This window comes from Muntiacus reevesi, unplaced genomic scaffold (genome assembly GCF_963930625.1).
Source record: "Muntiacus reevesi unplaced genomic scaffold, mMunRee1.1 SCAFFOLD_33, whole genome shotgun sequence".
NCBI lineage: Eukaryota > Metazoa > Chordata > Mammalia > Artiodactyla > Cervidae > Muntiacus > Muntiacus reevesi.
In genome coordinates this window covers 2,530,440-2,558,218 of record NW_027078014.1, presented here as the reverse complement: position 1 = coordinate 2,558,218, position 27,779 = coordinate 2,530,440, and the positions used below count along the sequence as shown (strand labels likewise).

The 27,779-nt window shown below is 35.2% G+C and overlaps 1 long non-coding RNA gene across 1 annotated transcript; it reads right to left on the bottom strand.

Moving 5' to 3' along the window:
• Positions 1-457: 457 nt before the first annotated feature.
• On the bottom strand, positions 458-11,422 carry LOC136155394 (uncharacterized). The gene is made up of 4 exons (XR_010660801.1): positions 11,347-11,422; positions 9,986-10,188; positions 3,152-3,260; positions 458-568 (listed from the first exon to the last, which is right to left on the bottom strand). It is a non-coding gene; the product is annotated as an uncharacterized lncRNA (long non-coding RNA).
• Positions 11,423-27,779: the final 16,357 nt, after the last annotated feature.

Sequence of the window (27,779 nt, the reverse complement as noted above, 5' to 3'; positions counted from 1 at the left end):
TCTTTCTTTACATAGTTGAGGGTAGAAACATGAGAATGTTCTCCATTCAATTTGTTTCTCTTCCCAAGGTTCTTTTTATATGTTTCTCTCCTCGAATGAGACTTTCCTTTTTTCATTACACAAACACAGAAGTAAAAATCTCAAAGGATAACTGAAGTTAGCTAGCAACTAATAAGATGACCAGAATTGAATTCTTCTTCCCTCTTATAATTCCAAGGCATAGCAGAACAGTATCCGAGAATTGAAATATGAAGGCAGAATTATGTGAATACTGGTTATGCTTCCCAGCAGCCATAGTAAACTATTCTTATTTTGAACTAGTGCCAAAGTAAAGATAGACTTTAAAAAATCTTTAAGAATAAAACTTAACCAAAGTTAACAGAGCTGTAATTCATTAGATTCTTCATAGAAATCTACCTACTACTGTTTCATAGTTTAATAATAAATATGTTACCTGTGCTCGTTTTTCCATATCCTGGCAACTACCTAGTTGTTCTTCCATTGCAACTCTGATTTGCCTTGCCTCGTATTCCAACTGCCTTCTGGTCATATCTGTTTGTAAGGAAAACTAAAACCACAAGTAAAATGGAAATGTTAATATCTTGTGTTTATCAGTAAAAATAAAAAAGCATATAAGTATCCATAAAGAAAATGAATAAACAAATACATAAGTTATCATAAGAAAGTTATTTTTTACTCTAAGAAGTCCTAAAACTTGATGATCACTGCTAGGCTCAGCCTGGCTTTCTGATGTGAAGTCAAGAGTTGAAACACTTTTACTGCCCCACAGTCACAAATAGTTTTAATTAAATTGTACTAGCTCTTTAAAATATATATATTTATCCAGTTAAGGTAAGCCTATTTTCAGTTACCTTACAATTCTTCTGCCCTGAAGAAGCACTACTTTGAACTGTTAAAAATTAGAATATTAATGTGGACAAAATAGAAAAATCAAGGATCAGGTCCATCATCCTTAAGTTTATACCTCACTTCAGGATTCTTATGTACATGGAGACTAAATAGAGAGAACTTTCCCACATGTAAAATAAAGAAGACAGAATAAAGAAAAGCTTTTATATAAAAATAAATTGCAAGATAGCACAAACTTTTTGGTAAAAATATAAATATGAACCAAAGTTGAAACAAACCAAAAAAAGTACTTCTTCATGGAGTGGGTGTTAGTGCATTCAAAACTTTATTAGCCCTCTTAACTACAATTCCAGATGTTGTGGTAACTGCTAGGTATAAAAAATGAAAAAAGGAGAAGGCAAAGAAACTTACAAAGACATGCTCCAAGGCTAAAAGAACAGCTGGACAAAATAATGAGTGACAGTTATAACAGACCACGAAGGGAATAAGGAAGTGCTGTAGATTCTTCATGCTCTGTAAGTCCAATAAAAAGCTGCATGTGGGCAATTCCCTGGAGGTCCAGGGGTTAGGACTCCACACACTCACTGTCAAGGGTGAAGGTCTGATCCCTGATCAGAAACTAAGATCCTACATACACACACACACACACACACACACACACACACACACACACACACTCACACAGACAAAAGCTGCATGTGTATGTGTCTGACTCAGAAGAGCATTCTGTAGGCCTAAGAATCCCAAAATGTGTTGTCAGGTTAAGTTAGAGAAGCTTTCACCCTTTCCCCTTGCAATATACAGACGACATATGCAGGATGCGTTCCTATAGGCATATCCACATTATGTGTTGCAACACAGTTGAAATAGTCTCCATGCTGTGAGTCATGTTATAACTACACTTATTTGTCCTCCACTTCCAAAAATCCCTTGCGCAAAAGGTTGAAGATGACACATTATATTACAATAACGTGGTTTATATTTGATGTTTTAAGCAATGCCTGGTAACCTGATAAGTATTTCTATATGAAAGCATTCTTAACCTGCCTTCCCAATATAAAATAAAAATTTTGTGAATTTAAAAATATTTATGAAATATAAGCAATTTACATTTGCTAATGTTGCCTAATGGTCTATAATGTCTTACATATCCTCTTAAATAAATGTGACTGACTATATGGTAAATTAATATGGGAATGAGCTGACAACTGATCTTTGTTTCAGGTATTAACCAATTGCTCTTGAACTGTTTCATACACAACTGCATGCAGACAGCTAGACTCTAAATACTGTACATTTTAATTACCAAAGTGAATGTTAAGCAAAACAGTGCTTTAATATTAAGAGCAACGATCCCTTCAAACCCTACTGAGTTCCTAATCCTCATACGTCCACACTCTCTATGAACTGTTCTTTCACTTGTGGTGTCTCCTTAGCTCCCAAAATGATGTTAACGACATTGTCAGGAAGGGAGATTCTTTCCCTCTCACAACCTGGATAAGTTTGTGCTCAGGAGGCTGACCACTGAAGTTTCTAGTTCTAGCTCCCGCCAGACAATGCCCACCCACGCAGGAATGTGATTAACTGCGTGTTCTGGAAAAGGTTTTTCCTTCATTGTTACTTCTTCTTTTATAATGTCCTCTCAAAACTATTAGAAAATGAAAAATCTAAGCTAAGAGTTGAAGATTAATTTTAACTGGCCTATTTCTAAAAAATTGTTTTAAAATTTATGGGTAACAGTTAAAATAAAGTCTTATTTAAAATTATTAATGTATTTCAGAAATGTTCTTATACGTGTCACCCCATGAATAGAACAGTTGACTTGGAGAGCTTGGGTGGGGAGGGAGAGGCTGACAGAATTAAGTTATTTTTTACATAGTTATATTAGCAAAACAAACAACTTTTAGTGCTTGCAAAAAGCTCTAACATCTGTGCCAACAGCTACTGTCATTTACAATAACTAGAATAGGACTCAGGTTATCTCAAAGATACTTTCACTGCAAAAACCATCTGGCACAAGTCCTGTAATATAGTTCAAAAAACAGACAGATGGTAGTAAACATTTCTACAGAGTATCTTTGGTAATTCAACACGTCAAATAATAAAACACCTAGTTGAATCCTGAATCTTTTAGTTTTATCATCTCTACATACAAAATTCATTGACTATATATTTATGTTGAAGTTGGATAAAACATATTACAGTTTACAAATAACTATATAGTTATAAACTTATATACACTTTCAGATATAAAAATAAGTTATTTTGTCAAGTTACTTACATTTTCAGTTAAAGGAAGGCTATCTGTTCTTTTAGTGAGATTCTGAAGTTGAGCATAATACCAGTCTTTTTCCTTTTCTTCTTTGTCAAGGTCAGCAAGAAGCAATGATCTGTTTTTCAAAAAAAAGTTAAGTTTACACAATGCTAATATGGAGCACATAACAGCAACTCTCATAAGCTATAACTGTAATGTTTTCTATTTAAAGTAATATAATAAATAAGTGAGAATTTGACTAATTTTAGATTTCTGAAGGTGGGACTTAGATTACAGTCATTAAAATTTGAATATTAAAAGTTTTAAACTTTTTCAGCTAAATAAGATGGCAACCATTCTTCCTAGAATATTTACATTTCAACCAAATGCTTTCTTCACATTTAGAGTCTACGAATTTGATGTTGGTATACAGTTAAAAGTATAGATTTAATAAAACTCAAATACAGTATGGTACTGGCACAAAGACAGAAATATAGATCAATGGAACAGAATAGAAAGCCCAGAGATAAATCCACGAACCTATGGACAGCTTATCTTTGACAAAGGAGGCAAGGATATACAATGGAAAAAAGACAATCTCTTTAACAAGTGGTGCTGGGAAAACTGGTTAACCACTTGTAAAAGAATGAAACTAGAACACTTCCTAACACCATACACAAAAATAAACTCAAAATGGATTAAAGATCTAAATGTAAGACCAGAAACTATAAAACTCCTAGAGGAGAACATAGGCAAAACACTCTCCGACATAAATCACAGCAAGATCTTCTATGACCCACCTCCCAGAATATTGGAAATAAAAGCAAAAATAAACAAATGGGACTTAATGAAAATTAAAAGCTTTTGCACAACAAAGGAAACTATAAGTAAGGTGAAAAGACAGCCCTCAGATTGGGAGAAAATAATAACAAATGAGGAAACAGACAAAGGATTAATCTCAAAAATATACAAGCAACTCCTGAAGCTCAATTCCAGAAAAATAAACGACCCAATCAAAAAATGGGCCAAAGAACTAAACAGACATTTCTCCAAAGAAGACATACAGATGGCTAACAAACACATGAAAAGATGCTCAACATCACTCATCATCAGAGAAATGCAAATCAAAACCACAATGAGGTACCATTACACGCCAGTCAGGATGGCTGCTATCCAAAAGTCTACAAGCAATAAATGCTGGAGAGGGTGTGGAGAAAAGGGAACCCTCTTACACTGTTGGTGGGAATGCAAACTAGTACAGCCACTATGGAAAACAGTGTGGAGATTTCTTAAAAAACTGGAAATAGAACTGCCATATGACCCAGCAATACCACTTCTGGGCATACACACTGAGGAATCCAGATCTGAAAGAGACACGTGCACCCCAATGTTCATCGCAGCACTGTTTATAATAGCCAGGACATGGAAGCAACCTAGATGCCCATCAGCAGATGAATGGATAAGGAAGCTGTGGTACATATACACCATGGAATATTACTCAGCCGTTAAAAAGAATTCATTTGAATCAGTTCTAATGAGATGGATGAAACTGGAGCCCATTATACAGAGTGAAGTAAGTCAGAAAGATAAAGAACATTACAGTATACTAACACATATATACGGAATTTAGATAGATGGTGGCGATAACCCTATATGCAAAACAGAAAAAGAGACACAGAAATACAGAACAGACTTTTGAACTCTGGGGGAGAACGTGAGGGTGGGATGTTTTGAAAGAACAGCATGTATATTATCTATGGTGAAACGGACCACCAGCCCAGGTGGGATACATGAGTCAGGTGCTCGGGCCTGGTGCACTGGGAGGACCCTGAGGAGTCGGGTGGGGAGGGAGGTGGGAGGGGGGATCGGGATGGGGAATACATGTAACTATATGGCTGATTCATGTCAATGTATGACAAAACCCACTGAAATGTTGTAAAGTGATTGGCCTCCAACTAATAAAATAATATTAAAAAAAAAAAAAAAAAAAAAAAAAAAAAAACTCAAATATAAGAATAAAAAGTATAATAAAGGAGCAAAGAAAAGCAGTAATTATGCAAAAAATAAATTTAGAGTATAGGGAACTATTGCACGTAGCTTTCAGCTTCTTATTAGTCAAAATAAGAAATATATTATCACTGTGTGGTAACAGGAGGTTGTTCTGAGGGAGAGAGACATTTTCTTAGGCTTGGAATCTGAAGATGAACTTGTTACATAATTTCTGACAACCCAATCGATGATGTCCTCAATAACAACCTATATCAATATTCTATATCAATACTCCGTATCTGATCAATATAAACATAAATGCAAAATAAAGGGTTAAGAGGAAAAAATCAGTAGGTACAAGAAGTATATGATCTATGTCCTTTTTTGTGACTCCTTCCCTAAGCGACCACTATTATTCTCTTATATTTATTTCCAGAGACATTCTATAAAAATGAAAGAATATATGTGTACATATGTACATGTACATTTTAAAACATAAATAATAGCATATTATTATCTGTGCTGTCTTATAACTTTTTACCACTTAAAAGTCTATCTTGGAGATCATTCTTGTACCAGAATATAAAAAGGTCCTATGTGGTTTTTTGCTAGCTGCAAAGATATTTATGAATCCATAAAAGAATAAATAATAACTGGTTCTATGTTAGAGGGCATTTAGGGTCTTTCTAATCTTTTGCTATTATAAACAGTGCTTCATTGAATATACTTATATATAACTTCATTGTACAAATATGCAAGCATGTGTAGATGACAAATTCCTAGGATATGTAAACTTTTAACTTACTGTCCTTACTAGATATTGTACCAATTTATGCTTCTGCCACCTTTGACAATATAAATGCTTCATCAAACCTTTTAGATTCTTTTACATTTCTAGGGTTTAAAAAATGGTATATCATTATGGACTTCCTTGTTTTCAGCCACACTGCACAGCTTGTGGGATCTTAGTTTCCAGACCATGGATGGAACCCCAGCTCATGGCATTAGAAGTGCGGAGTCCTAACCACTGGACCAAAAGGGAATTCCCTATCACTATGGGTTTGTTTGTTGTTTTTTTTTTTTTTTTTCACTATGGTTTTAATTTGATTTCTTTTAGTATAGGTAAGTGTAAGCATTTTTCCAAGTTTAAAACCCATTTTTATTTCCTTTTCTGTGACTTTTTCTTATTTATAGGACCTCTTCTGTATTAAGAATGATAGTACTCTGTCAGTTATAAATATATTTTCTCAGTGACTCACTTGAATATGAGGATATTTTTTATTACAGCTTCTGGGCTTCACTCTTACCGAGTCATTCCCCACTCTGACTCTGTTATTAATACTTTAAAATTCTATTTGATTGTATTTTCTTGATGAATAAGTATGCATGTATGTGGAAGGTTCTACTCTTGCTAAACTTTCCATTCTTTACTGAGAAGCAACTTAAAAAATAAGAATAAGCCTTCACTTTTTGCTGCGGCAACCTCAGTAGTGGGGGAATTCATGGGAAGAAGCCAGCTCCTGGTTACGATGTGCCAACCTGGGGCAGAGGTGCTGACCAATGAGAAGCTGCCCTCTCCCTTCCATTTTTGACAACAGGAGCAGGAGAAAGCAGTGCAGAAATCCTGAACCCCTTCCACAGGCTGGGTATTACCACTAGCAAAAACATGAGATCTGATCCTATTTTTTTAATGATCCCTGGTGAGCACCTGCAGGACCCACCAGGACCAAGGCAAGGGAACAAGGGACAGAGGGAGATGCTATTTCTTCTGATTAATCTTCAATAAATTGGCCTATTTAATCAAGATCTGGTGCTAAAAGTGCTCAAATGAATAAGCTAATTTTAGTGATGGTACTGGAGTGAGAAAAACGTTAAGGAGAATAGGGCCAAGTTGTTGCTATCAAGTTTTAAGACTGAACTCTGGCAAAATACTCTTGGGAAGCCAAAGTCAAGAGCCAACATGGTAACAAGTGGCTAACTGATAGGAACTGATCTTATAACTCAAATCACTGTATTTAAGGCTCAAAACTGAAACAAGGCACAGACTCAGAAGCTGGTGGGTCTTTGTTGTTTAGCATATTGAAGGCGTATTTAGTGACTGTCAACAGTCTTCTTTAAAATGTAAATGTTAGCTAGGAAGTTAGACATAAACAAGGGGAGGCCTGGCTGAAAGGGATGCAAACTGATCTCTGACCTCCATCCCAGACACACCCATGAGAGCTCACAGATGCTACAAAATAACCACAGAGACTTTTCAACACATGGGCCCTGGGCACACAGTGGACAGAAAACCACCATAGGGACTTCTCCAAGTAACTTTAGGCAGTTAGGGGACCATTAAGGGCTCATGAATATTCTACATCTAATTATAAGATGGCATTAGGCGAAGACACATGGGAAGGCATAAACAACACAGCCTGCTGTTATATAACTTGAAACTGTCAATCGGCCTTGAATGTTTGACCATTTGCATTCCTCTCATTGATTGGTGGCGGGTACAAGCCCTACTCTGCACCAGGCATGTCCAAAAGGAGGAGACTGGACACATAAAAGAGGACCAAGAGGGATCCACAGGGAAGATGAGGAGGGCTCCTTTGGGAGTATCTTACTAATAAAAGGTCTGTCCGCTTGAGCTGAACTGAGCTGTAACTTGCCTGATGTTCTATACCTTTTGGTCCATTGCTCCAAATTTTTGCTGCAATGAGACAAGAACCAAGGAAGATAAATAAACTCATCTGACATAAATTTCATGTCTTCTTAGTCCTCTAGCTAACTCAGGATCATCTAGAAGAACATGGCACATGTATCAGGCATTTAAATATTTGTTAAAAAGTATTACTGGCTAATGTGACAATAACTATTTGGGTGTATCAGACAAGAGTACTAAGGAGTTTTTAAAAAATATCTAATTTCATCCTCACAACATCTTTTAACTGGAAAACTGAGGTTCAAAAAGGTCATGGAGCTTCCCTGGCTGCAGAGCGGTTAAGAATCCTCCTGCCAGCGCAGGGACTCAGGTCTGACCCCTGGTCCTGGAAGATCCCACATGCCCAGAGGGTAACTAAGCCCACGCGTCACAACCACTGAAGCCTGTGCTCCCTAGAGCCCGTGTGGCAGAACAAGACCCCATTCTCTGCAACTAGAGAAAGCACCTGTGCAGCAAGGAATACCCAACACAGTCAAAAACAAAAATAAATTAAGAAAAAAAAAAAGGGTGTGCATCTGGGCTTGAGTTCTGGCTTGAGTGTTTTCTAACACTTACGTCACTTAAACTTACTGTATCTATAGGTAATACAGAGAACAAGGAAAAAAAGATACAGAGATAGTTCTCTGACTTAAGGGATGTCTAGAAAGAAAGAACAGAAAAACAGAGGGGGTAAAATCATCAAAGAAATAACAGAATTTTCAAAAGTTGAAGAAAATAAATTTCCAGATCAAAAGGGCACAGTGAGTAGTATCCAGTATGATGAATCAAGAAAACACATATCAAGGTACTCTAAAAACTTCAGAAAAATGACTTCCTGCAAAGGAACGTGAATTAAGACTGATATGCAATTTCTCATCAGTGACACTGATTATAAAGAAGGAAAATGAGTTTGAGCCTAGACCTAGCCAAACTATCATTCAAGTACAAGAGCAAAACACAGATTTTGTCCCATAAACAAGGGCTAAATCTACCTTCAAACAACAGTGGGAGCCAGGAGGACACAGGGTATTGACAACTACATACACACACACTCTTTGTGAATAAAATTAGGCCTTTATCACATAAAGCAAAGTAAGTTCTTAGGAAAACTGGCATGCTCACATGCCTCTTGACAGAGTTCAAAGGGGACAAAGCGATGGAAGAATGTACACTCCAATTAGCTTCTGGTTTTTCAGGACACTGTTTCCTAGACTCTCAGAAAGAGTCCTGGTTCAAGATATGAAACAGAGATTCACTGAAACTCAAGAGATTAAAGAAAGCTTAACACTATTTCTGGCCCATGATTATTGTTATTTTTAGAGATGTACACATCTAAAACCAGAGAGAAAGTAGTAAAAGGTCTTTTGACTCTCAATGAGATATGCTGGGTATTTTCCATATGTTAATATCCATTGTTCATAACTCCACAAGGTAGAACCATATTCCTATTTTACAGAAGGAAATGACACAAAAATTTAAAGACTTGACCAAGATCCCAGAGCATTTATGCAAATTAACATTTATACATTTGAGTATTTCTTGAAAGTCTAATAGAACTTTTAGGAATATCAATATAATATGGTATTAATCATGCAAAAGGAATTTATAATCTCATAGGACGTACAAAAATACTTGACCAAGTGCTTGGTAACTATATATTCTGATACTTGTAGTGTGATGATTTTAACTTCAAGAAGAAAAGAATTAACACACTAGCTCTTAGAAAGGAGAACTGATTCTCTATCAGGCAACATTTTTTTAAGAAACCAAAACTGATAAACTGCTTCATTTGTGACTCCTTGAAATAGGTCTTTAATAATGGAAACCAGTCACCTTATACTGAATCTGGTAGTCATTTAATTCATTTGAAAAGATAGCCAAAAAGTCAATCAAAACGCATTACATATTTTAGCCACTGTGATTATGCATACTATTCGTACATTATTCACTGTACAGAGCATCTGAGCACTGGAGTCCCAAGAAGCTGCCTCCTTCACGTTTTCAGGTGTAAGGTAAGGACGCCCAGTAATTCATCACTCTGAGACAATGAATGGAAAATGCTCTCTAAGTGCTGCTTGTGATCCTCCAACACACGCTTCATAACTCCTATTCTGTATTGCCACAAAACGACAAAATCTAGCAAAAATTGGAGCATAAAAGTTTACTACTTAATGAAGAAATGTTACCTCTCTTTTTCAAGTTCTTCTAAATAACCGGTATTTTCTCTGCTTCCATTTACAAACCCTCTTCATGGAAATGAACCCATAGGAACGGGACTGCACTCTCCTGAGCGACTAGATACAGATCCTTCTCGGCTTCCGTAAGAATGGAGGGACATTTTTGGACCGTAGTTTCACTCCAGGGAAATTACTGCTATCTAAGTTAAGTTCTAAATAAAATACAGACAAGTTTTTATAAAACAACTGCTTTAAGTGATCTAAAATATTGCTAATGTATTATATTATCTTTTAATAATGAAACCTTAGGTTCACATTTAGCCCTCAAATTTTAAACCATTTTATAATTGAAATACATTATATATATATCACATAAAGTATGCAGGAGTACTAAATTATTGCAGTTATTGAGCAGCAGATCTATACAGGGACAGAAGAAATCCTTATCTCAAATGCTGATGACCAGAAAAATTCACTGACTACTGGTTCTAAAACAGAAACGTCCTGAAAAAAAAAAAAACAAAAAAAAAACACCAGGTCAAAGCACTTATAAAAGGGTACATTTGTGGTGGTGACCATCTTGCAATATACACAAATATTGGGTCATTAAAAAATAAAAAGTGTTCACCTTTTGGTTTAGAGGCCTGCAACTATAGATTTCTATCAGAGAAAGCCACAAATGTATATGAGTGAATGAACAATTATTTATGAACAGAATAGCTAAACTTTCCCTCCAAGATAGCTTGAGTCAGTCTGGTGGGGAAAAAGTATGTTAAAGAAAAATTAGACAGAATGTGCTTTCTTAGATTCCTACTAAGTAATAATATATTTGGGGATCCAAAAGTAATTTCTCTGCCCATCTTCAATTACAATTAAAACTTACTGATTTGACATTTGAATTTTTAAGTGATAAAACAAGAAAGACATTCTTTTAAAATTCTATTTAAAATGGCTTAAAATCAGTGTTGTGTGTATATAAGTGCAAAGATAAAGCACTTCTATTCTGAATGGAACAAAGAAGGGCACTGACTCCTTCAAATGAAGCAATGGGTCCAGTCTATAGCATAAAGCTTAATAAAGGCCTACTTAATGACTGGCAAAAGAGCAATGCGTTTTAGAAAGAGCTGAAAATTGTCAAGAAAGGTATCTAAAATAGTTTATTTAAAGGCAGTTAAATGTTATAACTGAAAAAATGACAAGCAAATAGACTTTTTACGTATTTGTACTTTAAAAATTACATCCTAATGCATGAGGCTAAGAAAATCCAACACCAACATTCTAATCAAGAGAAGCTGTATTTGGACACACACACCTAAAGCTGACAACTGGAGCTTAAAAAAATTACTTTAAAACACTTTTTAAAAATTTACCTTTAAGACGCTCTAATAAATCAATCTGTCCAGAAGAAGCCATAGCTTCATCTTCAATACTTCCTTGTAGTTGTTTAAGTACTTCCTGTAAAAAAGAACACAGTATCTCAATATGACGAAATTCTAAATGACTTTTTGAAGATATGATTTTAACTTTCTTGGCATTTAGGTCTGCTGGGGGAAAAAAGTTATTTCAGATCTATCTGAAAACATATAAAATGCAAAGTACTTTACATATATTACCTATTACTAATTATAAATAATAAATTACAGCCCAACAACAACAGTGATACTTTGTGGTGATGGTGATTACAAATAGTCTCCATACAGTATACACGGAATAGTTAAGATATTTGTAACTTCTGAAATAACATAACAAGGTGGATTACTCTCATTTTTCAGACAGACCAACTGAGACTCAAAAGATTTGCTGAAGACAGAAAAACTAAGCTTGTACCAACATGGCCATGAAAGACAGCAAATTAACACATTTAACACCCCAATAAATACCAAGCAGTTATATACTAAATTTATATACATTCTACTACATTGATTTATACTCAGCAGTTAAGTGACTGTATGCTGTCTCCTGACTTTTGGTCCATTGCTTCCTTTCCCATCTAAAGCCTTCTCTCAACAAATTTTTGTCAGAGGAGGTCAAAAACTTTCACTTTCTACTAGTTTTTCTGTATATTCCTTAACAATAATTTATACATATTTTTACATTTTACATATTCTGAGGCATCCCACTCTAGTTCACAGCAAAATCTTTGCTGGCCAAGTAGGATTCCAAATGCAAAACAATGTATTTGAACAGTTACAATCCTATAGCTATGGGCAGTGTTCCTCTATGTGAAAAAGGATCCATAAATAGATTGAAAAGAAAATCTGTCAAAAAGAGTAAATATAGTAAAGACTATGTCAGTGGTTTACCTTGATAGTGACATTAGAAGCATTAAGAAAAGAATTCCTATGTTAACAATAAGAAATAGCCTGTGACCTTAATGATCTGACCTTCAAATAAAGACCATGTTGGAAGTTAAAAGGCTTAGATAAGTAGATGTGGGAACGTGGAGGTGACTGTTATTTATAGTCAGAAATTGTGTCAGTGTATCACAACTGTGGGATAGGAAATAAATTTGCACAGGGATGTCTTTCTTGAATGAATGTAGATTACTATAAACATCAGGACACAATTCTCTTCCACAAAGTTTGAGAATTACCACTGAAAACTACCTGCAGTTTTCAGGATCCTGGGTCTCCTTCCATCCACTGCAGCTTGTAATTCAAAGATCTTTTAATCTTATCCTATTTCTTACAATTCGCAGGCTCACAATTCAACAGCTACCTTTCTCAAGGAACTATCAGTGGTATGCATTCTAGGCTTAATATCTCTTATTAGCCATCTCTTCTCTATTTTTATGTCATTATCCTGACTATTGACCCCACCAAAACTACTAAAATAATCTCCTAAATGGTCCTACCTTGCATAGAACTAACAGATTAATAAGACTTTTAAAGCACAGCTCTGATCAGGTCTTTCTTTATAGATGATCCTTCTCTACAGCCTATCATCAAGGTGTTAACAGTGAGTATTCTATAGAAGTTGGGATTACAAGCAATTTTTGGTTTTGGTTTCCTCATTTTAAAACAACAGATATTATCAAAACAAATACTGTTTTCAGAAAAAGTACAAGCATTTAAGAATTCAAAAGCAACAATTAAAAGAAATCCCTGTATATGTCATAGGACATATACTTAATTTTTGAAAATTATATGTCATAGTATATATGTCATAGGACATATACTTAATTTTTGAAAATTAATGGCACATTATTGGTTTTTAAAAAACATATTAAAAAGAAGGAAAAATTAAAATAACACCAACAACAGAAATGAAAAGGCGATGTACAACAATAAAGGATTAAATAAATTTATGGCATTAGCCGAACAACGGCATATTATACATCTGTGAAAATACTATAAAATACTTAATGACATGAAATGATAGCTATATTAAATTAAAAAGCATGCTGCAAAATATGATCCCATTGAATGCATGCTTGCATAAAATGCAGAGAGAAAAATATACACATTATCAAAGGTTACCAACATTAAAAAAATGTTTTTAAATGGGTGAGCTTGATCTCTTTCTGTCTGTATTTCCTAAATTTTAAAGATAGTGAATATACATAACTTGTAAGTTTTAAGTTTCTGTGCATATGGCTAGAAGTCTATTGATAAAAGCAATTACCATAAAGTAAATAAAATTATGGAAATTTATAAAGTTTAGAAAATTAAAATTTCAAAGCATCTATCTTGGAAAAGCTACTTATTCCAATGTGTTCTCTTAAATTATTCTTGTAAATTCTGAGTTATGAATCTCAAAAATACGCAGTTAATTTATAGATCCAGTTACTTTGTCTCAAGATGACACCACCCAGCATGACTACATTACTATTTTCTTGTGAACAGTTTGTGTCTATTCCATAATAAAAATTAAGCTCACTTCTTTTCTGTTTTACTGAGACAGAACATACATGTGAAAAGCACGCCAATCTTAAATTTCTTATATAATCCAAGTATCCATGTAATTGCCACCCAGGGAAGACACAAAACATTTCCAGTATCACAGAAGGTTCCCTTTTGCCCCTTATCAATCAGTATTCATTCTCCAGAAGTAATCAGTACTCTGATTTTTGTTATCAGTTAGTTGGCCTCCTTGTGAATTGCATATAAATGAAATTATACAGTATACAGCCTTTTGTGTCTCGTGGTTTTTGCTCATCAAAATCTCTATGACACTCATCCATGCTGTTGTATGTATCAGTTATTTAATACTGTGTAGTTGTCCACTGTATGAATAGATCTCCACTGATACATCCCTTATCCTTTTGATGGGCATTTGGGTTGTTGCCAGTTTGGAGGCTATTGTGAAGAATGCTACTATGTACGTTCTTGCACTTATCTCCAGGTGGACACACGTACTCACTTCTCTTGAATATATATCTGGAGGTTTAAACCCTGAGTCACAGTGATTAAAAGAAACTGCTGAGTGGTTTTTCAAAGTGTTTGTGCCATTTTATACTCCTACCAGCAAGGTTTAAGTTTGAGTCTTCTTAATTATAGGTTCCAATTCTCTGTTGAGATTTTCTGACTCTTTATCCACTTAATCCATCATTTTTATCAAAACATTTAAAATAATTATGTTAAAATCCTTGACTGTTACTTGCTTACAACATGTGGATCATCTTGGGATTTGCTTCTATTAACTATTTGTTCTGTTGGTTATCAGTCATTTTCCTATTTCTTTGTATTTCTTGTAACTTTTAACCGTATGCCAGTCATTATACATACAAGAGCAGGAAAGACTTGAGATTAGAGTTTCCCTTACAGAGTTTGCCCTTTCCACCACTGGGGTCTGATTTCCTTCAACCAATAACTGAAAATGGGTTGCAGATGCAGTTTAAGTGAAATTCATATGAGATTCCCTAATAGCTCAGTTGGTGAAGAATCTGCCTGCAATGTGGGAGACCTGGGTTCGATCCCTGGGTTGGGAAGATCCCCTGGAGAAGGGAAAGGTTACCCACTCCAGTATTCTGGCCTGGAGAATTCCATGGACTGGATAGTCCATGGGGTTGCAAAGGGTTGGACATGACTGAACGACTTTCGCTTTCACATCTGATTTGGTTTGCTGAGTTCTCTGAATGTATCTCTTCTCTTACACTGAGGCTGAGACCTGCTTTAGCAGGACACTGCCTCTTAATGATCTGCTTCCTAGCCCTCCCGGGCATCTTCCCCCCAACAAGACTCAGCTAACACCCCATGCATTTGGAGAGAATGTGAGACACTAGTCATACACTTGGAGCCCTGCTAAATGTCAATGCTTTGCACATGTCCACGTCTTTGCCCAACGGTTTCCTTCCTCCAGTGGAGTCTCAATGCCTGTGCCAATGATTAATTATCGGTGTGTTACAGAATCAGTAAATACCCCTGGGGAAGAAAATTACTGGTGATCTCAGCTCATCTAGAAAGGACTCTTTCCTCTTAGGAATTTTAGTTAGTATAGTTCTTGATGATTTCACAGTTCTCCAATGTCCTTAAAAGAATGGTTTTTGTTTTTATCCAGTGTTTTCTAATTGCTGCGGTAGGGCTGATCAATTGCTTGGGGTTGCATACTTAATACAGCCTAAAAAGAAGTCCTTAATTTCAAAGAGGTTTTTAAAAGATGCAGCACAACTACAAAGCAATTCCAAACAAACAAAATATTTCAAAAAATGTTTTGAGAAATGACAGTTTTTAAAATAAATATGTAATTTTAAAGGAGAGAATATTCATTTGTATTTATAAATTCTGGAAGTTTGGTTTTAAAAAATTAATCATATAATCAAACATTATTTTTAAAAAGTTAAGATTTTAGAAACATGAGAGAATTAATTATTACAGACAAATATACTGTGGTCATATAAGTGAATAGAAAATATGAATGAGTAACTGTGTCATTTCAAGGGAGTTTTCAACTTGATCCACTTCTGTTTTCCTCACTATGTCACAGTTACTGATATTTTTTATTACTAGATAAAAGTATACTTGGTAATTAAATCTTCAAAATAAATTATGAACTGTGCCAATTTGAATTTTTACTTCTCATTTTTTTCTTACACTCTGAAAATACAAGATACTCTCCATATACATGGTTTTATAGTTAAAACAATTTATAAATACTTCATTTTGCTAAAATACAAGAGATATAAATGGTTGGTTAATATTTTACCTAGATATATTTTTCTACACCATGCCATCTTTCAATTTAAATGCTTCATACTTCACCATATTTTGGAGAAGAAAATGGCAACCAATCCAGTCCTCCTGCCTGAAGAATTCCATGGACAGAGGAGCGGGACAGGTGCAGTCCATGGAGTCACAGAGAGTCGGATACGACCGTGCAACTAACTTAATTTTTCACCATATTTATCATGCTGCGATGCTCAGCATTTTAAAGTAAATCACATTGACTTCCTGCCCTGGAGTAAGAAGTATACTATATAATTTCCCTTAAGTTTAGCTATAATTGCTGCATTCTTATTCTAAATCCCACAAAATCTGCAGTTTATTTTAATCACAGAAGCATCAAGTATATCCATAAATGTAGAGAATAATGTAATGAACTCCTATGTATCCTCATGTTAGTTCAAACATTATCAACTCATGGGCTTCTTTCATCTATGCTTATAACCACTTCGTCCATTCCCCCTCAACCCAAATTTATTTGAAAAACAAATCTCAGTCATCATACTGTTTCTTCTCTAAAAAAATTCTACATGTATATTTAAAAAGGGATTCTTCCTAAACACAACCACAATGCCATCATTAGAACTACAAAATAAACATTTTCTTAATATTCTCAAATACAGTCAATGCTCACATTTCCTTAACTGCTGTACACATATTTCCCTGACTGTCACACACACACAGAATATTTTTATACTATCAATGACATGTAATCAATAACAAAGCAGTATTCTCTTTTGCCACTAGATGGCACTACTGTATAAATTTCAGAAATCCTGAAATAATGTAGTTGAAAGAGACACACCTTGCCATCCACAGGGTGGACACATTACACAGGAACGATCAGCAAACATAATACAAGATCATATGATGTATTACAAAGTCTAAAAAGTTATTTTTTTGAAAAATAACCATTGTTTCGGATTAACTTTAATCCAATGTAGTAAGTTCCAATGTTTCCAAGTGTCTTCATTCACACATCAGTATTTTAAGACAAAATAAACAGAGCATGGTTTCCTGTTAGTACTATAAAGCTGCTGCTGCTTCTTTTTTTTCAAAAAGCTTCTTGAAAGGAGATACATAAATAACTTCAGTATAAGGGCATAACTGCTATGATACCATACACTAAATCCTGAGGAAATATGTGGATGGCTTTGCAAGGATGTCTGTAAAAACACTCACTGAGCAGTAATCAATTCATGGTTGAATTCAGACATATCTTAAATACTAATATTCATGATGTATATTCATGACCTCATTCCTAAGAGGCCAACCTGGTATTCCATTGCAGAAATTTAAGGATCTGCCTTATAGTGTTACTCTGAGAGACATTCCACATTTCAGCATTTCCATCCATGGAGATAGATCTAAAGGTATGTTAAAATGTTTCACCAAAATGAAGTTTCAATTTGCTCAAGTAGTTTATAAAAATAAAAAACTTGAAAAAGGGACTCAGAATTCTGCACAAGAGACATTCAGATAGGTATGCTAGGAAGAATTCTCTACAAAATATACTTCTGAAGCAGATAAACCATTAGTCTTGCTGGGGAATTTAAATTTTGTATCTTTAAACTTTTAAAACCACGTGTCATGAACAATAATTTTAGATACATTATGCTGATCAGTGTTAAAATATCAAGCTACGCTTTTTTAACCTAGTAGGTAATTGATTCACAGCTGTTTTCATGGTTTGCAGTGAGAAAAAAAAATGCTTCTTTATAGTCTATAGAAAAAAATATTTCTTTATGAAGGATCTGAGATCAGTATCTTGGAGATCTGTCACTGCTACTGCCACAGAAATAGGCAACAGAGTAGAAAAGATTTATGCATAGAAGAGAAAGAGAGAGAGAAAAAGAAAGAAAGGTTCAAATGAGTAAAAGGCTAAACTGCTTTGATAGTGAATAAAAAGGCAAAAGAGGAGCAGCTCAATAGTTCAGTAATACACAGAAGCTTGAAGAATAAGAGAGACCTCAAAATGCATGGAAAAAGAAATAGAAGAGAATAATAAATGAATAAGGAATAAGAGTAGTAAGCAGACAGGAAGAAGAGGGTCAGAAACCCAGATGGTAAAATGGCCAAGGCGCAGAAAAAACACGTAGCAAGAAGGATTTTTTTAAAAGAGAAGGAGGTAACAGTTTTGTTGATGACCTCCAGTTCTATTAAATTCAGTGAGAGGAAAATCTGCCTAACTGGAAATTAAAACAGTTAAAGTTTTGACTGCAATTATTTTGAAATAAGAACATATTTTCCCAGTGAACACTGAATATTTTATAACTTTTCATGGAGGTTATCACAGCTTTGCAATGCTATACAGCAAACCAATTTCAGGGCTTGAGTGTCGTGGACATCTTCTGTTAGTGCAATGACTACTTTTTCAAATAAAGCAATTTAATTCCAGAAGGGCACCCGACAGTCTGTAGCTCAGCTTATGGCAAAACCAGAAATAGAATCAGGTACTAATCTTCACTTCGGGACTCTTCTCATTAGGTCACCCCAAATTTCTTGACGATCTATCACTGCAGCACTTAAGTGATGACAAGATCTGAGGGGGTTGGGGATGATGACTATGCTTTGTTTTAATCCTTAAGATAAATTTGGCAGCTGTGAGGCTAGTTTCTGTGAATTACATAGAATGCTCAGCCTCACTATAGTGATGGTAAAGTTGGTCTCTCATTTTTAAGCTTAAAAATAACTAAGGACTAACTACTTAGTCACTGTGGTTTTATAATCATTTTCTTTATATGATTTGCTGGATGAGTTAAAAACATCTGGACTGAAAATATCAATGTTAACTTTTGCAAGAAAGAGTTTACAGATTACTGCTTAACTTAAAAAATACACTTCTAAGTAAGTGAAGTGTCTAACCCAAAGTTTACAGGAAGAAACATGGAATAAAAATGGATAAACTACAATTTAAAGTCACAGTCTTGATACCTTCATATTAGATGCCTCAGTTTCCAGTTTTGTAAGATGATTGAAATTATCTTCTAGCTCTTGTCAAAGATTTGAGTTCTCCATCTTCAGGGCCTCAACTTGCTTTAACAACTGATCATAGGAAGCTGCAGCCATCCTTGGCTACCCCTGGACCTATAAGGTTAAAAAGGATTTTGAAATTCACTACTGAAAAAATAGAGTGGCTGCTTGTTACAAAGAAAGGGATAAAGAAATAAAACCTCAGAGACATTTAACAAGAACTGTGTTAATGTAGCAGTTTCAGTACCAAAACAACACTGTGTGAGTGGCAGGGCCTTTCTGAGAAGCCGAAATACCGGGGTTTAATGAAAGACAAATAAGAGTTAACATAGAAGAGAACGTCAGTAGTGTTTGAAAAACACCTGCCTTTTCACAGGTGGGTAAGATTTCTATCAGGTTAGAATTTTTTTGAGGTTTCAGAGATATTTTAAATGGTCTTACAGACAAGATTTGGGAAATGCAGTTATTGATAAGAAATATATTTATATTGGTCATATTAATTTATTTCTGGATTTTGCCCAACAGTCACATAATTTTATAGCCCAAATGGATTAATGAGATTAGGTATTGCAGTCTACCACTTTTCATTTGATAAAAGGCTAGTCTTAAACATTATCCATGGGGAAATATGAAGTTCCAAAAAGGCCTCATTAAAAAGGCGGTCATTAAACAAAACAGACACAAGGGAGAGGATTGGATTGAGACTTCAACTCTTTTGGAAAGAAAGATGATAAAAACTGCTAATATAAATTATATTACATTTATCCAAAAGGATGAATACAATAGGCCATGTTATGGCATACGTATCACAGGACCCACTGTGCTCACATTGAGGCTGAAAGACACTTGAAGAAAACAGATGATTTTAGGAGTAGAGACTGTCAAAGAGAAGCGAAGCACAGCCTTGCTATTAATTACATTACCATGAAAGAAAAGGGGAGAAAAGAAAGATACAGATGATAGTCAGGTAATAAGAGGTCCTTGGCCTGAAGAATTAGAGAATGTTAGAAATTATGTTCAGACTACCGAAGTTCCAAAGACCCAGATCCTCTTTGTAGTTTAATTTCTATGGAATAAAATTCTACCTATCTCTTAAGAGTTAAAAAGTATAACAGAGTCTGTACTCAAGCAATACTTAATAGATCTGGACATAAAAAAAATGTTTCTGCAGTAAAAATCCACTATACGAAATAAGGCAGACAAATTACAACACTGGCTAGTCATGACAATATTGTAGTTCAGCAACTGGAAGGGATACCCTAACAAGGGAAATCAAGTGACACAGGTCTCCGTCTGTTCTCCAACAGCTAGGGACAATAAATCTGGAAGGAAACAAGAGTCCTGGGTGGTGGGGATCACCCTCAAAAACCTTCATGACTGAAAAGAGTGAGCGCTAGACTAGTATTTGGGGATCCGGGTCTCAGTTTCAGTCTTGGTCGTGCCTTCACCTTTGCCCCTGAATTTTAACTCATTTCACCATTCGTAAAATGGACATTTACTACCTTTTCTAATATAATTTACAGGGATATTGTTAGAATTGAGAAACAAAAGGATGGTCTAAAAATAAAAGTCCTGTGTAAGTTATATCATGAAAATACACTTACTATGTAACTTCCTTAGTAAGACCTAAAGTTAATCTACTGTTAAAAGCCTTAGTCCTCTGACCAATCGACAAGAGGTGAAGAAGTAATTCACTCTTTTGAAAAAGGACTGAGAAGGTACATGAGAAACAAAGGAGAAATTCATAGGTGGGATCACTTATCTGTTTTGTGTGCATGCATGCTCAGTTGGGTTTGACTCTTTGCAACTCCATGGACTGCAGCCGATCAGGCTCCTCTGTCCATGGGATGATCCAGGCAAAAATACTGGTGTGGGTTGTCATTTCCTCCTCCAGGGCATCTTCCTGACCCAGGGATTGAACCCCAGTCTCCTGTGCTGGCAAGCGGTTTCTCTACTACTGAGCCACCTGGGAAGCCCTATCTATTTTATACCATACCACTAAGAAGCAGCTCTACCTACAAAGAGGCAGTACATTAAAAATCATGTGACAAAGGTGGGAATCTGACAGCATTTAGTAACATAAGACCTAAAATTCCTCACTCCAAATAAAATCCTAACAGGCAATTTTCCACTAAAATAGTATAAATAAGAGAAAAAGTAATAATACAGGGAAAGAGAAAATTACTGGAATTATGTTTAGACACAGAGGCTATAACCACATACAATCACAAAAAGAGCCAGATGGACAAAATGAGCAAGAGACTACTAAAAGTGCTTTTTACTGGAACAAAAAAGAATTCAACCCTTTAGGTGGACAATTAAAACATACCATTATTTTTTTTCTCTCTCCCTCCAGAATCAAAACATTTAAGTCATTTCTGCTTTAGAAAACAGGATGTTCTCATATAATTTTATGAGAAAAATACGATGTTTCGAGGTAATACTTTGCCTTATGTCCTTTTAATATGTTGCCGCCATACCTAAGTCAAAATTGCTTAATGCAAAATTTAAAAAATCATAAATTTGTTTTAGAAAGCCTTTTAAACAATCACAAGAATTTCATACCAAATATATCGTAAATGCAACTCACCCAGCATCATTTAAAAAAAAAAAAAAAACCTCAAAATTTATCTGATGAAATGGGAAAAATCTTTGAATCTTTAAAACATGCTTCTCAGTAAGCGAAAGGGTTAGCTGCTCAGTCCTGTCCAACTCTTTGAGCGCCATGGATTGGAGCACGCCAGGCTCCTCTGTCGACGGAATTCTCTAGGCAAGCATACTGGAGAAGGGAGTCAATCTCTTTTTCAATGGATGTTCCTGATCCAGGGACAGAACTCAGGTCTCCAGCATTGGATTCTTTCTGAGTCACCAGGGAGACAGGGTGTGCACTAAAAGGATTCTCACCCCTTAAGAGCAGGGTAGGGGAGAAGAGAGTTTTATAAAAGGACTGTTATCTAGACTTTTATCCAAATGGTCACTAGAAACAAATCTACAAGGACCCTAAGATATTAACGCAAGGAGGCAGAAAAGTTTAGGTAGGTAAGGGATACACAATTAGAATTAAATCTGAAAGATTCTTTATTATAAATTAAGAAGTTTGGGATTTTAAAAAAATTAGTTAAACTGCTTTTATTCTTTTGGTTTAATGAATTTTAAAAAAGATGTATTTGTCAGAACTATCAGATGGTAATGAAAAAAAAAAAAAAGAAAATATCAATACAAAAAGAAACCAAAAGAATCATAGAAGACTACTTTGCTCAAGTCTATGTAAGCAAACTTGAAAACCAAATGAAATAGATAATTTACTAGAAAGTGTACTTTTGATACAAACTACTTTGATAAAAACTAACCGCAAGAGATGGAAAATCTAAAATTTACAACAAAAGTCACTGTTGTAAAACTGATATCACCCAACACATTAATAGAGCTACATAGAAGAAAAATATTATCATGCCGAAGGTGATGAAAAGACGCCTTAAAAACTCAATGCCCATTCTTATTGAAAATACTGGATATAAAAGCACACTTTTTAAACACAATATATTTCAGACCCACAATAAGCCAGCACCACCCGATGAGGAAATACTAGATATACTATATTACTAGAGTCAGGGAAAGCCCCATTTTTACCACTGTTACTCATTTTTATCAGTCAACACAGAGAATGAAATTAGAAAGGAATACTACTGGTAGGGGTACAATTAAATAACTAGAATATCCAAAAGAACCAACTAAATATTACTACAACAAGATAATCTAGTAGTTTAGTCAAGTGCAAAACATAAAGAAATCTTTCCTTTATATGTACAAAGAGAAACCAGATAAACGATAAAATGAAAGAAAAGATCTTATCTATAATTTTAAAAAAACAGGCATAAACTGAATAAAGAGTTCAAAACATGTATGAGAAAAACTATGGAACACTTCTGAGAGACACAAAGGTAGATTTCAACAAATGGAAAGACATATCTTGTTTCTGTACTAAAGATTCAGTAGCATAATGATGTCCTTTCTCCCTGAGTTAATTTTACATGGTCCCCAAATAAATACTATATAAATTTTTTTTTTATTTTGTTTGCTACAGCTAGACAACTGGAAAGAAAAAACAAGCAAAAAAAAGGGAAAATATGAAGGGAAGAGCAAGAGTATTCCTATGACATATTAAATAATTGCTGCAAAGCCATTATAAATAAAAGAGTACGAAGTCAAATGTACTGTATCAGTAAGCTAATTTCTTAGCTCTTATCATTATACTATGGATATATAAGATGTTAACATTAGGAGAAACTAACTGAAGGGTACATAGGAACTCTCTTATTTTTCTCTTTTATAAGTACAAAGTCATTTAAAAATAAAAAGACTTTAAAAAGCTAGGATACTGGCAGATCAACCAAGGGAACACATTTTTTTAAATTCCAGAAGTATATGAAAAGTTAGTCATAGTAAAGGTAGCATCTCAAAGACATGTAAGAAGATGAACTTGAAATAAGCGGCAAGCATATGACCCAGCAATCCCACTTCTGGGCATACACACCGAGGAAACCAGATCTGAAAGAGACACGTGCACCCCAATGTTCATCGCAGCACTGTTTATAATAGCCAGGACATGGAAGCAACCTAGATGCCCATCAGCAGACGAACGGATAAGGAAGCTGTGGTCCATATACACCATGGAATATTACTCAGCCATTAAAAAGAATTCATTTGAATCAGTTCTAATGAGATGGATGAAATTGGAGCCCATTATACAGAATGAAGTAAGACAGAGAGATAAAGAACATTGCAGCATACTAACACATATATATGGAATTTAGAAAGATGGTAATGATAACCCTATACGCAAAACAGAAAAAGAGACACAGATGTACAGAACAGACTTTTGGACTCTGTGGGAGAAGGCGAGGGTGGGATGTTTCGAGAGAACAGCATCGACACATGTATATTATCTATGGTGAAAGAGATCACCAGCCCAGGTTGCATGCATGAGACAAGTGCTCGGGGCTGGTGCACTGGGAAGACCCAGAGGGATCGGGTGGAGAGGGAGGTGGGAGGGGGGATCGAGATGGGGAACACATGTGTATCCATGGCTGATTCATGTCAATGTATGACAAAACCCACTACAATACTGTAAAGTAATTAGCCTCCAACTAATAAAAATAAATGAAAAATAAATAAATAAATAAGTGGCAAGGGCAGCAGGGCAGCCATGAGGAAGCATAAGACGGCACCTATCTCTCAAACTGCACATTAGGGTAAGTTATAGAAGAAACAGGGGTTCAAGTGCTAACAACATCACATGGCATTTAAATTACAGAAGAGAGTTGTGTTTGTAATTAAAAATACTTAAATGGAACATACCCTCTTCCAAGGAGGCTATTATAGAGCAACGAACATTTTAATTTCAACTTATTTGTGAAAGGGTAAGGCACATGGAAGGCTTGTTGGACCTCTGAAATGATTATGTCTATTACTACAATAGGGTTAATAAATCAAGTTCTTAGGTTATATCAAACAAATGGGACAGGTTTTTACTGGGAAAAAAGCATAACTACTTTTAATTAAACAGGATACATCCATGAAGTGGAATATTACACTGGCATTAAAAATGAGGTTGATGTACAAACAAACAAAAAGAAGAGAGAAAACAAGAGAGTATAGATCACTACGTCTCATACTGTTCATCCTGTTTTAGTAAAAAATAAAAGGGTTGTAAAAAGATAAAAATGTCATTGAGAAAAAGTACACTGACTGCCTCTGGAAAGGTCTCAGCTCTGCTGAGAAGATGCCTTCCTTTTCATTGTGTACGTTTTTGTAAAGTTTGAAGATCAGAGCAAAAGGTTAGTTTCTTTAAAAGATTGAATATTAGAGACAGACAAGATCCCAAATATATAAAGTGAACACAGTTTAAAGGTGGGGGGAATTGACTCAAGAAAGAAATAGATAATCTTAATAGTTCTACAACTACTGAAAGCTAGAGGAGTTTAAATGTTTCCCCTTTCCTCTGTCCAACACACACAAAAATACCAGATTCAAATGGCTTTATAAACACCTTCTACCAAACATTTGAGAAATGCATCATTCCAACCTTAACAAAATTAAATTATGTCATAGAAGATAATTAGATACAATTGTATTATGTAATTCATGTGGCATTAAGTGAAAATGCAGAATTATCAAATTATTAATACACAAATATTTATAACTAGATAACATATACTATAAATATTTTGTTAAATTATATAAATTATGATAGTTGTATAATTTATATAATCTAATAATTATATAAATTTATTAAATTACAGTGATCATAATAATTATGAATTAAAGTTAAATACATACTGTATTTGTAATATGATACTATCTAGCCAACTAGCCTTGTCTTTTTTTAAATGAACTATGTATGTGCACAGAGAAGACTGAAAGATCACTAAAATGTCAAGGGTCTTCCCTGGGTGTAGAAATGATAAAAATCGTGATTTTTCTAAATTTTATAACACTTCTACCAACTAACACACATTATTTCTGTATTTTTTCCTCCAAAAGTTAAGTACCTCTAGTTTGGACACAATTTGAAATCATCACATTTGAAGGAGAAGAAAAGTAAGGGAGCCAAAGGCAGATTCAGGTACATATATAAATTGTGGGGGAGCCTTTCTTAATACAAATTAATTCAAAATTGCTAGTGCTACTGCAAAAGGGCACAGGAACTCCAATTAAAGATTACTATTCACATACATAGAAAACTGAGGCTCAGAGAAATTTCAAGGTTAATTCAGGTCCACCCACAGTGAAGTGGCAAGCCAGTGTTGGTCAAATCCTCATGAGCAGATCATGCTAGACCACCTACCTAGATATACGTACAGTAGGTGCTCTGTATCCTTGGGTTCTCCATTCAACCACTGTGGATTCAACCAGCCACGGGTCAAAAATATACAGAAAAGATCTGGGGAAAGTTCCAAAAGACAAAACTTGCATTTGCCAAGCAGCCTGGCAACTACTTACATAGCACTTACAAGGTTATTATAACAAACCTAGAGACGACTTAAAGTATAATGGGAGGGATATATGTAGACTATATGTAAATACTATACTGTTTTATATTAATAAAAGGGACTTGAGCATCTCTGGGTTTTGATATCCTCCAAGGTCTCAGAACCAACCACTCACAGTTACTAAACGATGACTGTGTTATCTCCCAGAGCAGCTTGTTTCTCCTTCAGAGTCTCATGATTCCTAAAAAGTTACGTGTTCAGTTTGCATTCCCACCAACAGTGTAAGAGGGTTCCCTTTCCTCCACACTCTCTCCAGCACTTATTGCCTGCAGACTCTTGGATAGCACCCATTCTGACTAGCGTGACATGGTACCTCATTGTGGTTTTGATTTGCATTTCTCTGATAATGAGTGATGTTGAGCATCTTTTCATGTGTCTGTTAGCCATCTGTATGTCTTCTTTGGAGAAATGTCTGTTTAGTTCTTTGGCCCATTTATTGATTGGGTCTTTTATTGTTCTGGAACTGAGCTGCAGGAGTTGCTTGTATGTTTTTGAGATTGATTCTTTGCGAGTTGCTTTGTTTGCTATTATTTTCTCTCATTCTGAAGGCTGTCTTTTCACTGTTGGTGGGAATGCAAACTAGTACAGCCACCGTGGAGAACAGTGTGGAGATTCCTTAAAAAACAGGAAATAGAACTGCCATACGACCGAGCAATCCCACTGCTAGGCATACACACCAAGGAAACCAGAATTGAAGGAGACATATGTACTCCAATGTTCATCGCAGCACTGTTTACAATAGCCAGGACATGGAAGCAACCTAGATGTCCATCGGCAGACGAACGGATAAGAAAGCTGTGGTACATATATACAGTGGAATGTTACTCAGCCATTAAAAAGAATGCATTTGAATCAGTTCTAATGAGGTGGATGAAACTGGAGCCTATTTATACAGAGTGAAGATAGAAAAACACCAATACAGTGTACTAACGCATATACATGGAATTTAGAAAGACGGTAACGATGACCCTATCTATATGCGAGACAGCCAAAGAGACACATGTGTGAAGAACAGACTTTTGGACTCTGGGGGAGAAGGCGAGGGTGGGATGATTTGAGAGAATAGCATTGAAACATGTATATTATCATATGTGAAACAGATCACCCGGACAGGCTTGATGCATGAGGCACGGTGCTCAGGGCTGGTGCACTGGGATGACCCAGAGGGATGGGATGGGGAGGGAGGTGGGAGGGGGGTTCAGGATGGGGGACACATGTACACCCATGACTGATTCATGTCAATGTGCTGCAAAACACACTACAACACTGTAAAGTAATTAGCTTCCAATTGAAATAAATTAATTAATTACCAAAAGAAGTTACGTGTTCAGTTATTATCATCCTAGCACCTAGCGCTGCTCAATAAACATTTATTGAGTGAATACATTTCTTAAATAATCAGAATAAGTGAAAACAAAAAATCTCAAACAGCTTAGACAGTATCAATAAATTCTCTTGACCCACAACTTTTTATCAATGAGTAACCACAGCTTTCTCTGGAAGATATCTAGAACAAAATCTCTTTAAATGCAAGAGGCATTTCCACATTTTTATGTTCAGTTAGTTAAATAACTAAAACTAAAGATAAACAGTTTCGGGTTGTCTTATGGAGTATGG